The sequence below is a fragment of the Sciurus carolinensis genome, chromosome 2, assembly GCF_902686445.1.
Source record: "Sciurus carolinensis chromosome 2, mSciCar1.2, whole genome shotgun sequence".
NCBI classification, from domain to species: domain Eukaryota; kingdom Metazoa; phylum Chordata; class Mammalia; order Rodentia; family Sciuridae; genus Sciurus; species Sciurus carolinensis.
This window is the reverse complement of record NC_062214.1, coordinates 2,131,753-2,147,689: the sequence shown is the minus strand read 5'-3', so window position 1 is coordinate 2,147,689 and position 15,937 is coordinate 2,131,753. Positions and strand designations below refer to the sequence as shown.

The 15,937-nt window shown below is 58.5% G+C and overlaps 1 protein-coding gene across 2 annotated transcripts in view; it reads left to right on the top strand.

The window, feature by feature from the left end:
• Window positions 1-15,937, top strand: part of Cdh4 (cadherin 4) — a 446,648-nt gene that overhangs the window by 79,791 nt on the left and 350,920 nt on the right. The gene's annotated exons all lie outside the window — the stretch shown is intronic.

Genomic DNA, 15,937 nt, shown 5'->3' with positions numbered 1-15,937 from the left:
TCCCCACAGGCATGCATCTCCAGCGAGCGTCTTGCCTTTCCCACAGCACCTGCTGGTGAACAGTGTGGGGGACCGAGCTCCAGTGTGAGGGACAGAGCTGGACCTGAGCTCCAGCGTGGGGACTGAGCTCCAGCGTGGGGGACCGAGCTCCAGCATGGGGGACTGAGCTGGGAACTGAGCTCCAGTGTGGGGACTGAGCTCCAGCATGGGGGACTGAGCTCCAGCGTGGGGACTGAGCTCCAGCATGGGGGACGGAGCTCGAGCGTAGGGGACCAAGCTTGTGGGCCCAAGGTGTGCTGGGCTTTGTTGTCCTGTTTAAGAACTCTTTCCTAGACGCACGTCCTGTACGCATCCTACTCCACTTGCGTCTGGACGTCTTCTCAAAGTCCATTGCTGTTAGCGTGTGACTCCTCAGTTCCTCTGGAGTGGACTTGGAACAGTGTGAGATGGGCACCACCTCGCTTCATCCGAGGGGCAGCTCCTGCTGCAGGAGTCACAGGCCAGGGTCCCATCCCTACTGACTCTCAGCACCGTGTCTCCAACCCTGTGGATGGACCTTCATGTGGGTATGGGCATGTATCTGGGTTTCCTGCTGGTGTGAACCGGGCAGCAGCTCCTGGATTCTCACTGTACTGAGTGCAAACTGGGCAGTGTCCTCTGGGCTCTCACTGTCCTGGGTGTGAACTGGGCAGCATACCCTGGATTCTCACTGTCCTGGGTGTGAACTGGGCGCCATCCCCTGGATTTTCACTGTCCTGGGTGTTAACTGGGTGGCATACCCTGGATTCTCACTGTCCTGGGTGTGAATTGGACAGCAACTCTTGGATTCTCATTGTCCTGGGTATGAACTGGACAGCATCCCCTGGATTCTCACTGTCCTGGGTGTGAACTGGGCAGCATCCTCTGGATTCTCATTGTCTTGGATGTGAACTGGACAGCATCCCCAGGATTCTCACTGTGCTGTGCTCAGTCTCAGTCTCAGGCTGGGCAGGTCCCTCCACTGTTCTCAGCAGGACTCTCCAGCCTCTTTTAGATCTTCTGCTCTTCCATATAAATTTGGAATTACCTCCCACAAAACACAGTCTGAAATTCTGACTAGAATGTCTTTGAACCTATAACCCAACCTATAACCCAAATCTGAGAATCTAGATTTACAATAGAGGTTTGTGTCTTGATCTATGCAGACATTCTAGTTATTTCTGTACGGTTGGGCCATTTTCTACATGAAAGTCCCTGAGCAACTGGTGTTACAGCTCCTCACAGGTACTTCTTTTCAGTGGGCTCGCTTCTACTATCTCTTGGTAAATGGCAGGTCCTGCCTGTTCCGGAGTGTTGGAACTCAGTGGACATTTGTAAATTTATCTTGCATCTAGCAATTGGTTCAACTGCTAATTTCTAATAAATGGTAGATTCCTCAGAGTTTTTCAGCGTAGAGAATCTTATCATCTATGAGTGGTGCTAATTTTAATTATCTCTTTCCAATCACTGATTCTTCTTCCTTGTTAATTAGTCGATGTTAAATAGAGGTGTTAATTGATGGTGGGTAGCTGTCTTGCTCCTGATCTAAAAGCAAGCCGACTAACGATGCATCTTTCACCATGATGCTTGCTGGGAGGTTTGAAGAACTGCCTTTGTGAAATTTAGGAAGTTCCCTGTCACTCACTTCATGCCATCTATCAGGATTTTTTTCTTCTGTGGAGGTAATTGGACAATTTTCCCCTTTAATCTGTTAACATGCAAAATTATATTAATAAACCAACTATTGTCGGGTCTCGTGTGAGTTGCCAAGGTAAGCTGGTCCTGGTCACCACAACTTTATCATGCCTTTCTGCATTTGGTGCATAACTTTTCAGCTGCGTTCAAGGGTAAAATTGCCTCTGATTTTTTTTCCACACATGTGTATGTACTTGCTTGATTTGGGAATTAAGGGGATCCCAACTTCTCGAAACAAAAAGGAGCGAGCTCCCCCTTTCCTCTGCTCTGAGTGAGATTATGTAGCGGGTAGAGGGTGCTTGTAAGTCTCCAGGGCTGTGTGTGTGCGGACATGTGTGTGAGAGCACCGCACGTATGTGCGCGTGTGTGAGGACCATTGAGGACGACGGGCTGTTTCCCTTCATGGCTACAAAGCTGCTCCCCTGCACCTGCTCCATGCCAGGGCTGTCCGTGCCCACTCACCAGCCAGGGTGGCGGTAGGAAATGCAGACCAAGTAGGACTGTTGGAACCCGCCCTTCCTGGGAAGCCCAGGCTGGAGGAGGCCTCGGCTGCCCTTGTTGGTGCCCATCCAGTGTACTTCACGGTCTGTTAACTTTTAAGTCCATTGTCCCCTTTCTTGCCTGAGGACCTCGTGGTAGCCGTGATGGCCACTCTCTTTGTGTGCTGGTCCCTATTCATCCCTGCGTCCTAGTGACTGTGGCTTCTTAAGGCAGCCCTTAAGAAGTGCATCTGCCCAGGGCAGACCCGCCCCCCTGTCTCTGCTTCTGTGTTTTGCTCAGCACATCTTAGCTGCTACCACAGCCCTGAATGATTCTCTTCTGAGGCCCCACAGATGCAGCTCATGAGGACACAGTCTGGTTGGTCCTGCTCCTCTGGCCTCCCTGGCCTCCGCCCCATCCTGACATGTGCTCAGGGCTCAGCAGATGACTGGAAGGAGCACAGAATGCCTTTGAGGTGCTCCATCTGCTCAGCATCGGCCTTGGGGTCTCCTGCATGGACATCCCAGCCAGCAGGGACACTGCCCAAGAGAACCCGCTCCTTCCTCCTCTCACATGCTGCCATCTTGATCTCTGTGGCAGACACCCTCTCCTGTACCTCCTCCTGGCTGATCCCATGCCCTCCCCAAGACTGCTGATCCTAAGTCTCCAGGTAGGTTCCCTGACATCCTCAAAGTCCCTCATGTGCCACAGGGTGCAGGCTGTCCCAGCCCAAACCTGGGGCTTCCGTCTGTGGGCTGAGTCCTGGGCACACTGCCACTCTTCTGCCTGCAGAGCGGGGCTCACACTGCCTCTGTCTCCTGGGTGCCGTCAGTATACCATGGGAGACGCGTGCACCCCGCCTCCCTCCGCACACGACCCTCCAGGCCAGGGTTGTTTCTTCCTTTCTGTGTTTTTCGCCATCTTCACAAGGATGATCTCAAAGTAAGTTCCCCAAGCCCTGAGAGAGGGACTATTTTTAGGTTGGCTTTAGTGTGAGGAAGCCAAAGCTTGGCCCGGTCCCAGCACTCAGGAGCAGCAGAGCTGAGTTCAGGCAGCGGCACCACAGCAGGGCAGGCCCAGCCCTATACTGTAGAACCACAGAGACAGCCATGGCTCAGCACGTAGCCAGTGCCCTGCCTGGGCCTCTTTCCATGCCCTTCTCTGCACTTCACAGGCCTCTGGAGACCTCTGACGCTGGTGGACCAGGAAGCTCTGTGCTGGCAGCTCTTAGCTCCCTGGACCCCATCCCAGCCATGGGGGGACAGCCTTTGCTGGGCATAGCAGAGAGCAGCAGAAATGAACTGGAAGAGTGGTTCCCATTAACCGCAGCCTTGGCTCAAAGGGAAAGCCTTGGGGCTGGGGGCCAGGGTGCTCTGCGGCTGGGCTTGTGGTGGAAGGTGGAAGACCAGCCTGCGTCGGGTGTGTGACTTAGTTACCCTCTGTTTTAGGAGAGGAATCAGCTGCCCCATCAGCTCCACCAGTCTGAGCCCACCTGGCACCTGTGTTCTGGCTGGCTAGCAGGCAGCCGGGCGCTTCCCGCAGCTCTTGTGAGCTTCCAGAGCCTGGGGCCGCCACGGGCCTGCGTGCACTGACGAGGCTGCTCAGCCCAGCCTTGCACCTGCCCGGGCTCTGCTGCACACGCCACGCAGAGGGCCACATCTCTGCTAGCAGAGAAGCCCTGCCTCCAGCCTCCAGGCCAGCAGGACTCCAATGCCAGGGCCATCCAAGGCACCAGGGTGGAGATTAAACACAGATTTCTGGCCTCAGATGTGGAGATTCTGGGTCAGTGAGTCTGCCAGGACCCAGGAATCTGCACTGTCAAGCAGGTAGTGTGTGATCCTGGGCAGTTGGCCCAAACCCAGCCCTGCCATCCCCTGATCACAGCCAGACCCAGCCTTTGGTCTGTTGTCAGCACTGTGCTCACTACCGGGCAGCGTTATCGCGAAAGGTAGCATTGGCCTTCTGTGGTGTAGGCTGAGAAGCAGACCAAGGGCACACCACCACATTTGGAAATGGAGTTGTCCTCCAAAGAGGACACACAGCACACCCCAGGCCTGAAGAGGGGCTGCCGCACACCCTCGGTGGGTTAGCTGGTGCCGAGAGAGTGCGAGGCCCACTGTACCCAGGACTTGTGAGGCCCCAGCTGAGCCACAGCGCCAGCCCTCTGCCTGTGTCTCTGCCTGCCACCTGCCCAGGGACATTGCCTGTGAATGTACTCCACCCTCCTTCTCCTCAGGGGAGGGCAGAGTCTGCATTGGTCACTTCACGGGGGTGGGTGACCCTCTCTGCAGACCCTTTTCTCTGTCATTTGCTCTCATCTGTTAGGAAGCTTTCGGGAGTGTGGCATGGTGGGACCAGCAAGGGCACAGTCCCTGCCCCCCAAACAGTTCACAAGAGGGGACCTGTACCACTGTGTGAGGACCACAGAGGACCAACCAGGGCACTCACAGACTGCAGCACCCCACACGGCCAAGAGGACTCAGAGAGGTTTCCAGGGTGAAGCCAGGGGAGGTGGGGTGCAGCATGGAGTCCTGGTAAGCTGGGGGTGCTGCTGACAGGGAGCAGGCTGGGCCTGAGGGCCGGTGTGTGGGCGGAGGCAGCCCTGCTTCTGATGTGGCCGTGCATGTGTGCACACGGTGGGCAGAGGCTTGGGCCCTGGGCGTGCTTCTAGGGACTGTCTTCATTCCCTGGGAAAGAGCTACCAAGCTCCTGGGTGTGGCTGGCAAGAATCTCCAGGTCAGGACTCAGCTGCCAGGACTTGCAGTGGATGCACCCATCTGCTCCTGGGACCCAAGGTGAACTCCATGTGAGCACAGTGGGAATTCCACGGAGACAGGAGGAGCAGGTGCTCTCTCCTAATGGCAATGCGTGCCCGAGCCGGAAGGAAACTTGCACCAGTAAATTACCCAAACGCAGATCTGGCCAAGCACACGGCCCAGAGCTGGAGTCTCGGAGTCGGTATAGAAGGGTTTCCTGAAGCTTGCAGTTCTTCAAATGAGCAGGCCAGCGGGATGGGAAGGAAGCATGGACTCCGTGAGAAGAGATTGTTTTAATTAAAGCAGATTTTTCTGGAGAAAGACTGGAGTTTTTGCAGTTCTCCAGGATCAATAAACTAAACTCCTGCAGAGGTGACACTGGGTTTGGCACTAAGTCACCTCTAGCAGGTGTCTGCAGTGTCAGGCTCGTCCTAAGATGAGATCCTGACTGCTTAGAGTCCCTTAGAAGTGGCTCCTGCAGCAGGGGACACGATGACAAGAAACACGGAGGGAAGGCCGGGAGGTGGGACAGAGGGGCCCAAAGGGCACATTAGCAGGGCCTCTGGGGACCCGTGAGAGGAACCAGCAGCACAGTGAGGAGCAGTACCCAAGCCATGCCTGGTGGAGAGTGATGGGGGTCATCCCTTGGAGACCCAGCCTGCCCGGTCCAGGCGGAGGAAATGTGCAAGTCCTCAGGCAGAGACCCCATGCCACAATGGCCCGCTGACGGGCTAGTCCCTGGGGCTGCGGGTTGGGCAGGTGCCAGGCGTGTCCCGGGCCTCCTGCTCCCGCTCGTCCTCCTCCTATGCCTGATACTGGACTCTGGTCAGTGCCAGCTCTGTGCCAGGCACTGTGGGGCCGAGGACACAGCCGAAGTGCGTTTGCCGATAAGGCACCGTCAGTGGAGGACTGAGCACACAGCAAATCTCCAGCTAATTGTGAGCAAAGCTGATTAAAACAATGGAAGGACAATGTGGGCGGTGAGAGGCCCTCTAAGAGCAATGGACGCAGGACAAAACAGGCCCAGGCACCAACGCCAAGGGTTCCCCCACCTGGCCTGGGAAACGGGGCATCAGAAATGAGTACTGACGGTAGCGCCTGGTGACTCTGGAGTGATGGCGTCCCCAGCCACGGGGACACGGGCGCGGCAGCCCCCCTCTGCCCAGCAGGCCAGGTCATCGCGAGGCGGGGGCAGAACTGGGAATCGCCATTTGACAAGCTACGTATTGAGTATGTTTAGGGCCGGAGGAATCAGGAGGTGCCAGAGGGAGGGAGAGAGTGCGAGGAGTCACGGCACGTTCCTCGGGTGGGACCTCCTCCTGGATTCTTAGCAGAAAAAGGAAAGGCAAACTGGAGGAGGATGGCAGGTGCCTCCTGCTGTCCCAGTGCCTGGGTCCCCACGTGCCTTTGCTGAGGCCCGCACCCCAAGGTGGGGTGTTAGGGGTGGTGCCCTCCTGAAAGGGGTTGGGCCCTCGTCCTTCCACCCCTGAGGCCAGGGCGAGGAGGCTCCTCTGCAGCAGCAAGACCCCTCAGGCCTTTGACCTTGGACCTCTGACCTCCGAGACTGTAGCCCCAGGTTTCTGCAGTGTGCAAGCTGCCAAGCCTGTAGTGTGCTGTCACGGCAGCCTTAACAGGCTGAGCATCCCCTCAGGAGGGTCCACACTGACACCACCCACCATTGAACTGGCCGCTGTCCTGGGCCTCCCCTGAGAAGAGGGCAGTGTCATTTTTGAAGTTTCCAGATCAAAGAAAACTCATGTGAAGACAGCAAGCTGACCCAGGATAGCTTTACTGTAAGACTGTCCTGGGACAGCGGCCTTGCCTGGGGAAGGCCCACCTGGGGCAGGTCCGCCTGGGGAAGGCCCACCTGGGGCAGGTCCGCCTGGGGAAGGCCCGCCTGGGGCAGGTCCGCCTGGGGCAGGTCCGCCTGGGGCAGGCCCGCCTGGGGCAGGTCCACCTGGGGCAGGTCCGCCTGGGGCAGGTCCACCTGGGGCAGGTCCGCCTGGGGCAGGTCCACCTGGGGCAGGTCCGCCTGGGGAAGGCCCACCTGGGGCAGGTCCGCCTGGGGAAGGCCCGCCTGGGGCAGGTCCGCCTGGGGAAGGCCCGCCTGGGGCAGGTCCACCTGGCTGTGGACTGGAAGGCAGTGCTGTGGTGAAGTCACCTTGCTGGCCTGACAGGTGAACAGTGGGGTGGAAGAGGGTGTCCTAGCTTTTAGAAGAGCTTGGTGAGGATGGGCAGGGGTGAGGCAGGGGCTTGTGGGTCTCCGGGAGGACTACAGAGCCCGTGGCCCTCTTCACACAGTTGCTGGAGGTCTGATGTTGGACTGAAGTGAAAGTTAAAAGAGAACAAAGGAGCAGGGGAGCCCCTCATTGGGAGGATTGGGACCAGGAGCAGGTGAGAGGGTCTCACGAGAGCCAGGAAGAAGCACTGGCCACGCAGCGATGGAGGGCGGGGAGCCTCTCGAGGTCAGCGCCCAGACCGTGGAGCTCAAGACGAAGGCAAGGCCAGAGCACACAGGGCCTGATGGACCAGGGGTTGGGCCTGGATCTGATGCAGGTGCCTGGCCAGCCTGGGAGTCCTGAGCTGTGGGTCGCAGCCTGCTCCGTGGGTTGATGCATCCTCTGTGGCTGATCAGAGAATTGGTGGGGCTTGGGGTGGGGGAGGCTCCCCATTCCAGCCAGGACGGCCCTGCTGCTGGGCATGGAAGATGGGGGCCTTTCCCTGGGAGTGGCGGAGAGGAGTGGGTGGCTAGAAACGGCTCTGGAGGAGGTGCTGCTGAGCCAGGGCGGGAGACTCCTGGATGACCCTGTTCCTTCAGGTCAACTGTGGGGGGTGTCATCGTGGTGAGGGTGGAGGGCTGGATCGCCAGCCCTGTCCTCTGAGACGCTCATGGCTCTGAGGGATGCCTCTGACCTGCATCTGCCAGTCCCCGAGTCCAGGACTCGGTCCCTGGTGCACAGGGCCTCCAGTCGGTTGGGAGAAAGGTTTAAACAGATGCTGCTGGTCAGTCCTCGTGCCATGGCCCCATCCATCACTGGAGGATGGATCTTCCCAGCGAGTGTTTGAATACTGATTACACCTTCGGCTTTGAAAATGGTCAATTTTTACAATATTGTGTTCACGGACTCTGTAGTGAGAAGGCGATTCTCCCCCTGTCACTTTGATATCAGGCTCTTTAGTCAGAGTGCACAAAACAGCTGAATAAAACTTGGTCCGGCACCAGCTGTGTTGGGGCTCATGCTGCACTGAAGTGGCCGGGGCTCCAAGGGACAGATGAACGGCCCTTTTGTCATTGCCGGGGAAACGGAACAGTGGCGGCTATTCGTCCTTTCTCTCTCCCTTGGCTCCACCCATTTGTGCCCCAGGAGCCACGCTGCGCGGGCAGTGGTCGCTTGGGGCCGCTTCCTGGGGAGGGTGGGAATGCGCGGCTCCGGCGATTTCTCTTTGGGAGCGTGCCTGCTTTTTAATTGGCCTTGGTGTTAATGAATGGATTCGTTCTGCGCGGAGCGAGCTGGGCTGGGCGCTGGAGCGTGTAATCTGATTGCAGCCGGGTGCTCTGAGCCCTGCAGAAGGCTCAGGAGCAGCAGTGATTGCTTTGGTCTGGGCTGTGCAGTGCTGGCAGCCACGGGGCACAAGAGGGTGGGAGACCAGCTAGGAGGGGTGGGCGCCAGCCGCGGGGGGCTCCACCGGGTTCGGAGGCCACTGGGCCGTCGCCATCGGGGGCTCCTGAGGAGGCACCTGGGCTCTGAGGTCCTAGGAGCCGGTGGAGAGTCAGAGACCCACACCCTGGCGTGGCCCCTGCATCCAGCAGGCACTCAGCAGTGCAGCCTCCCTGCCCACTCCTGAGCTGCACACACTCTGCATGAGCCCCACCTGTCCCCTCTCAGCTGGGCTGGGAAAACCTGTCACACTGATGGCCACGTAGGGGCCACTTGGTTGTCCCCAAACTCCTTGTCTTTCTTCCTGGGACTTCTCAGTCTCGTGGCTCATTCTGCAGCAGAAGGATCCACCCCTGGGGCGCCTGGCAGGCCTCTTCCATGGGCCCCGTCCCTGCAAGGGTCTTGTCACTAGGCCAGCCTCTGGAGCAGGGGGCCCTGTGTCCCTGGTGGGGCCCTGGTCATCCCCAGCAGCCCTGAGCAGAGCCGTGGGGACGGGCAGGGGAGAGCCCATCAGGAGCGTGTGGTGCACCTCTGGGCCAGGCTGGGCCCAGGGTGGTGGGAACGTGCTCTGCCCTGACCCCAGCCAGACACTGGTGCGGCTGCCTTTTGGCCCGAGAGGCACCAAGCCCAGGCTCCAGAGATGACTCAGAGCTACTTTGATCTGGTGACAGGCTGACGTGACAACTCCTGTTTGTAAACAGTGTCCTTTTCAGGGCCAGACTCACCTTCCATAAGGGGACCACGCAGGCCGGCATCCTGCCTTCACATCAGAACCGGGTTTCCGCCCACCCCTGTCCTGGGTCCCCTGCACAGTGGAGACACGTCTCGCTCTTCGCTGGGCTGGGATTTTGGCCCCAGAATGCAGCATGTGACCGACTGGCTGCCCATGGTCACAGAGGGCCAGGCGCCGGTCTTCCCAGTGGCCCACCCCTCGTTTGTGGCTTGGCTGCCTGTGTCAGTCACGCAGTGGTGACATAGACTGTGTGGTGACACGGCAGATGTGAACCAGCCGCCCAGACCAGGCACCCGGCCTCCCCTCCCAGCGTGTTATCAGACAGAAACAGCCCAAGCACACGCGTAGGCTCTCGCCTGCCCAGCGACCTCGGGCACGCGGGGTCCTGCTCCAGCCGAGGCTGGCAGAGTCGTCTCTCTGCCCAGCAGCAGTGCCTAGGAACTGCTGCAGAGCCTCACTGGGCCTCGAGGCCGGGGACTCTTGGTCACTCCAGAGCTGTGGTGGCCCTGGGGGGCTGTGGAGAACTTGGCCACCTTTGTGTCACTCCCGAGGGCTCCAGCCAGGGCCTGCACACCCCTCCGCAAGCAGGCCAGGTAGCGGTTTTGCTGGAAGAGGAGCAGCACAGGTGTCCTCCAGGTCCCTGCCTGTGGTGGCAACGGCCAGCGCAGAGCAGGGAACATGCTCACCAGAGCAGGACAGTGCGCCACCTCTGCAGCTGTGCCAGAGTGCACTGGTGGTTCTTGGGGTGAGTGAGAGGCGTGTGAACCTGGAGCACTCAGCAGGGGGCACCACTCCACCCAGGGGCCAGAGCCCACGGTACAGTCTCTGTCCTGTCTGATGCTTCTGGTTGTTTTCAGATATCCCGAGTCCTGGCTCACTGACTAAATAACTGGAGGACTCGGCTGCCAGGGGCACATTCCTTGGGTGTCCAACAGCTGGCTGCAAATGACCAGGGCTTGTGCTCTATGACTACCCAGGCCTGGTGGTCACCACATCCTGAGCATCTGTGGCCTGGAACACTTGTGGTCATCAGCATGGCCACCTCCACTCTGGGAGTCTGAGGGCCCAGGCCAGCGGCAGCCATCCACCCCCAGGAAGCTGGTGGGACCCTCCCAGTGGGGAGCGAAACGGGCTGTGTGCTTCCTTTCCCCATGCACAGCGACTCCTCAGAGGCCATTCAAAGGCCTTGTGATCGTTCTAAAAGCAACAGTGATACTCTGTTCCTTGGATAATGTAGCAGAGGTCCTCCATTGCACTTCTCATAATGGACGTCCCCCTCAGGGCCGATTGGACTTAATGGAGAAAAAGCAGCAGATTGGGCAGTAGAACCGCCTTCCTGTGTCCAGCCTCCCAGCAAAGCAGGCTGAGGAGCTGGGGAATCTGCCACCGCTCCTGACTCCTGAACGGGACAGGACCAGGGCCGTTCTGTCAGCCGTGGGGCACAGTGGCACACCTTCGGGTGCTCTTTGGATCGGTTGTCAAATACGTCGTCGTGCTGTGAAGGGGATACCAGGGGCACCAGGGGTGGTTTGTCCCAGGGACACCCAGACTCAGAGACACAGATCTGTGTGGCGTCTGTGCACACGGCTTGGACTTGGTCCCTCTAAAGATGTGAGACTCCTGCTCCCCGGAAAGTGACGGGAATGGGCATCCAGCTCCGAGGGCAGGAGAGCGCTCTGGTGTGGGGCACGGCTGGCCAGGCATACGCAGGCGTAGGCATGTTTAGGGCTGTAAGGGTCCCAGCTTCTTGACGGTTGCCCAGCGTCTGTCAGGTCAGGCCTGGAGCGGGGAGCGGGCGTGTGAGTGCAGCCTGTCTCTGAAGCTCACCATCGGGGAGAATGACGCGGGACAGTGCGTTGTGCAGCGTCCCGTGGAGAGCTGCGTGGGGCAGGTCAGGGATGGCCCCTGCTCAGGACTCCAGGCTCTCGGGAGGCGATGCCGGGCAGTGTGCCACTTGGTGTGGACCAGGACCGGCCGTCCTTCAGCACCCTTGCCACGCTGCCCTGGGGAGCTCCAGGGGTCTGAGCAGCTTCCAGGTGAGCCGAGAATGGTGCCAGAGCACCTGGACCCAGGTCCCTGCTCCCCCTGCGACTCTGGGCAAGCTGCCGAGGTGGCTGGACCTCAGGCTCCCAGCTGCGGGGGTAGTCGCAGTACCCACCTCCCAGGGGTGTCTCTGGTCGGTGCTCAGAAGAGCACTTGGCAGTAGTGGTGCTGGTGGTGATGCTAGTGCTGGTGCTCCTGGTGACAGGGGTAACAGCTTGGTGGTGGAGGTGGTGACAGTGGCGGGTGGTGAGGGTAACTGCACCAGTGGCCGTAGGGCAGTGGTGATGTAGAGATGGTGCTGACGTGGATGCTGGCGGTTGGGCTCCGTCGGTGCTGGCAGCTATGATGGTATCCACAGCCTCGATGGCGGTGGTGGGCTGTGTTCTCAGCCCCTGGGCACTGGTGAGACGAGGAGACACCCTGAGACAGTGGCCGTAAGGACGCCTCCCGCTGGACCCCTGCGGTGTGGAGAGGGTGCTGTTAGGAGAGGTTCCAGGGCAGGAAGCAGGAATAGCTGGGGCCATCTGCTGGGAGCAGGACAGCCTCTGACGGGCCTGGGAAGGCTGGCCAGCTTTCAGGGGCTGGCGACGGGAGCGGTGTGGAGTGGGCAGGTGACCTGGAGCAGTCAGAGAGGGGGCCTGACCTTGGAGGCTCCTCCCTGGGAGGCAGTCCTCATGGCCACGGGTAGAGGGGCTGCAGACGCTTCCACCTGGCCAGCAGCTCAGCTCTTGCCCTAGAGCTCCTCGCCCAGGCCCTGGGCGGTGGTGACTGTACTTCCTCAGAGACAAAGAGCATGGGCTCAGAGATGACCTGGTCACATGAGCGCGCAGGGCAGGATCACCGGGCCGCTCTCAGCATGAGGTGCCACCAACCCCGCCCTCCTTGCCCGCACGTCCTCCTGTTAACTCTCCTGAAGCGCCTGCCTGCTGGGTAGCCCCACACGATGGGACGATGGGACGGGCACGTTTCTTGAGGGGAGAGCCTGCTTTGCATGTCTTCAGGGCTGACTCATCCAACCCTAGCCAGGCAAGCCTGAAGCTGGGGACGATCAAAATGCGAACGTGTACCCACCCCAGCGAGTGAGAGAGCTTCTGGTCTTCGTGCCTGCGTTGCCAAGGAAACTGGGGATTTGGAAGGGACAGCCGAGTGACATACTTTGCAAGCAGAGCTGTGTAATTACTGGAGACCTGTGGCTCAGTCTGAAGCTGAGGAGATTTGGAACTTGAGAAAGTGGAAGAGAGGGCCAGGTGCCCAGGAGGAGCTGGGTGCCCGGGAGGGGCCAGGAGGGGCAGGGTCCAGAGGAGCTGGGCCCTCCTGCTCTGACCTGCTGGTTCCCTCAGGAAACGACAGAGCAGGAGCCCCTGGGCTCTGACACATCCAGAGGGTGCCCCGCCAGCAAAGGCGGCAGGGAAAGGCCCTGGCTTTCCCTCAGGTGACCTCTCGTTGACTGCGGCATGCTGTCACAACCAGGACGTGGACGGACACGATCCGCAGGTTTTAGGCCTGGTTCTCCCCTGAGGGCAGGAGTTTGAATCAGGTTCGCATGTGAACCCCGGAGGACCCCCTCTGGGCCTCAGGAATTTGGAGACAAAGGGGTCCCGGGTTTTAGGTGGGTTATCATTCCAAGGTGGCATCCTCGCAGGGCACCAGGGAAGAGGAGGCCTAGGAAGAGGCAGGGGTCACAGTAGTGTGCCCAGCACCTTTGTTTCCTACCTGTGCAGTGCTGAGTGCGAGAAGGTGGGGGCAGCTGGAGGATGGCGGGCCCGGCCCAGCGCGCGCCTGCACCTGCTGCTCCTTCAGGTAGGCAGGGCTGGGCTCGCAGACAGAGTGCACTCCAAGGTCCTGGTGGTGGGAGGATCGGAGGGCAGGTGCAGACGGCAGTGGTGTGGGAGGGGGCCCAGGCTCCAGGGCCACCCTCCCTGATGGTCAGCCCTGCAGAGCAGTCCTGCACTGCTCCCTGGAAGAGCCACGTGGGACATGGCAGGAAAGCCGAGATTCTTACAGTTAGTTCAGGGAACCCCTGCCACATTTAAGTGCATGGATTTGAGTGGATTTTTCTAAGGATTTTTCAAAGAATGTGCTTGCACATTCTTTGTTTCAATCTCCACTGCAAGTTTTAGTAGGGAATTGTCAACCTCAGGAATATTTCAAAAAAAGAAACTCGCTCGTGGTGGGGAGCCTCCCTCGGAGCAGGGCAAGCCATTCACGGAAATCAGCCGTAATTGGCCTTTGTTTAAAGTGGACGGTTTTGCAGATAAGGATTGTGTAGATAATTTTGTTGCAGACTTTTTTATTACACAGACTAATTTGATATTGTCCTGGGGAGCCGTCCCTTTGAATATTCAACAAAAGCGAGAATGCAGGAATTAGGAGTATTACGTTTGCATAATTTATGCCCAGCAACAGCCCTGCCCGCTTCACTTGATCACAGGCTTACCGGGAGAGTGCTCGATGCTTCAAATCTCATTAAGCTATTTATTCATCGTAATGAATGATTTTAATGTTCTGCATTAAGGTTATGCCACACTGAACTGTTAAAAAAATCCATCTTACTGTACACGTTTAATGTTTGCAGCTAAATTAATACCTTTATCACCGCCTGGCTGGTCGAGTGGACACCACTCACACTGTACTCACGCTGCTGTCCACTCCACCCAGTTCTGGCCACTCCTGCTAGAGTTGTGGTCATCTCACTGAACCCATGCTGCACACACACGCATCCTCCAGTTTTTGTGAAGTCCTGTCACTCAGGGGCTCTGATTCCCAGGGCTCCCCCTTTCTCGGCACCGCCCACCCAGGACTGACCCTCCGCCCACAGACTGCCCTCTGGCTTCCGCCCGTCCCCTGATCTTTCAAGATGTTGTTGAGAGGTTGCAACGACAGGAAGATAATATCTTTGGGGTGGATGGAAGGCAGCTCTAATAGAAAGCTGTCATTCATAAATCCAGGCCCCAGCACAGGGTGTGCGTTTGAAGACCATGTGAGCCGCTAAACGTCTCAGCGTGGCGGCCGTGTGGGTATTACAACTCGGAGATTTTTAACAGTGCAAGAAGAGGGTGTGGGGCCGGTCGTGGCTTTGGCAAATGGAAGGTCTGGCTTCTACAGAGCAGTGTGGCGTCTGTGCTCTGCTGCTCCAGAGCGACACCCACTTGCGAAGCCTTCTGAGACGCTTGCCAGCGCAGGGAAGGAGTGGGCAGGTTTGCATGCAATGCAACACTGGAGTGTCATCCAGCAAATATTTGAAACTATGAGCTGTGTACAGCGCCTCGTCACCCTCTGAAAATAGCACATGGGAATGCAGTGCTACTTTGTGAGGGGAAGTTCAGGTGGGTTATGGGGTGGAGACTCTCACATTTGGGGAGCAGGTGGGGAGAGAAGAGAGACTGGCTCAGCAACTTCTCCACCGTGCTTGAACGGGGCTCCGAGTCCTGGACTCACCCAGCCCTGTCTTCAGAGAGGCAGGTGAGGGGTGTTTGGCCCTGAGGTCCCCCGGACTCTTGAGGAGCTGCTGCTTATGTTTATAGATGGTATCGCCAGGGCCCAATCAGGGACTTGAGTTCTCAAGGAGAAAGCAAACGCAGAAGAATGTAGACGATTGTTTTTGAGCTTGTTTTAGACTGCGTGGAAATAATTAGTCCACATCGCACTTTCCGACCGCTGACGATAAATGAAAACATCCACTTAGCACGAAGATTCTTAGTTTTAGAAGAGGAGAAGCTCGGTGACAAAGGGCGTGCTCCCCTGCCCCCACCCCTTGGGGCCGTCTCCAGGCTCAGAGCACAAGCAGCGCAAGCTGCTGAGGAGCCTCCCTGCAGACTCGAGGTCTCCTCCTGGGGAAGCCCCGAGGGAGAAGGGAGCCCCTCCACCCACGCCCCAGCGCGTGCCCGCTCTTGGCTTTTTGGCCCTGTAGAGTTGAGTGACAGGGAAGACGTCAGATCGTGTGTTTTCGAGACCAGTTTAAAGGGAACACCAATGACAGACATGTCCAATAGGAAGGACATCCACTGCTGAACCGCGATACCCATTTGCTTGGAGGCTTCAGAGTAAACATAAGAAATGAGAACCGGAGCGACTTTCGCCCAGGCTTGCTGACCCTCCGGGCCCAGCCAAGGTCTGCAGCTCAGCGTCTCCAGCTCGCTGTGTAGGATGGGGTGGAGGGAGGGGCGTTTTCCGTCGGGATCGTAAGGGGGGTGCGCTGCCAGAGGAGGCAGGTAGGCCAGCAGGGCTGGGAGTGGGGACAGGCTGCCCAGGGAGGTCCAACTGGGCCCTCCCAGGAGGCCAGGCGTGGCCGCCGCCATCTCTTAGTCACTTAGCTTAACTCTGAGCTACTCGTTTCCCCTGGGATGTTACTGGGGAGGACTTTCTGAGGCCCAGGATGAAGCAGGTGAGGGCTAAGAGGTTTTGCAATGGTCCCTGCTGGGCACAGGACCTTGGGCTGTGCTGGAACCCCTGGTGCCGTGTATCCCTGTGACCTCCTAGAACCCCTCGAGGCCACCTGCCTGAAGGCTCTGGGGTGGCACAAGGTTCGAGTTCAGCCTCACCCCAAGGCGTGC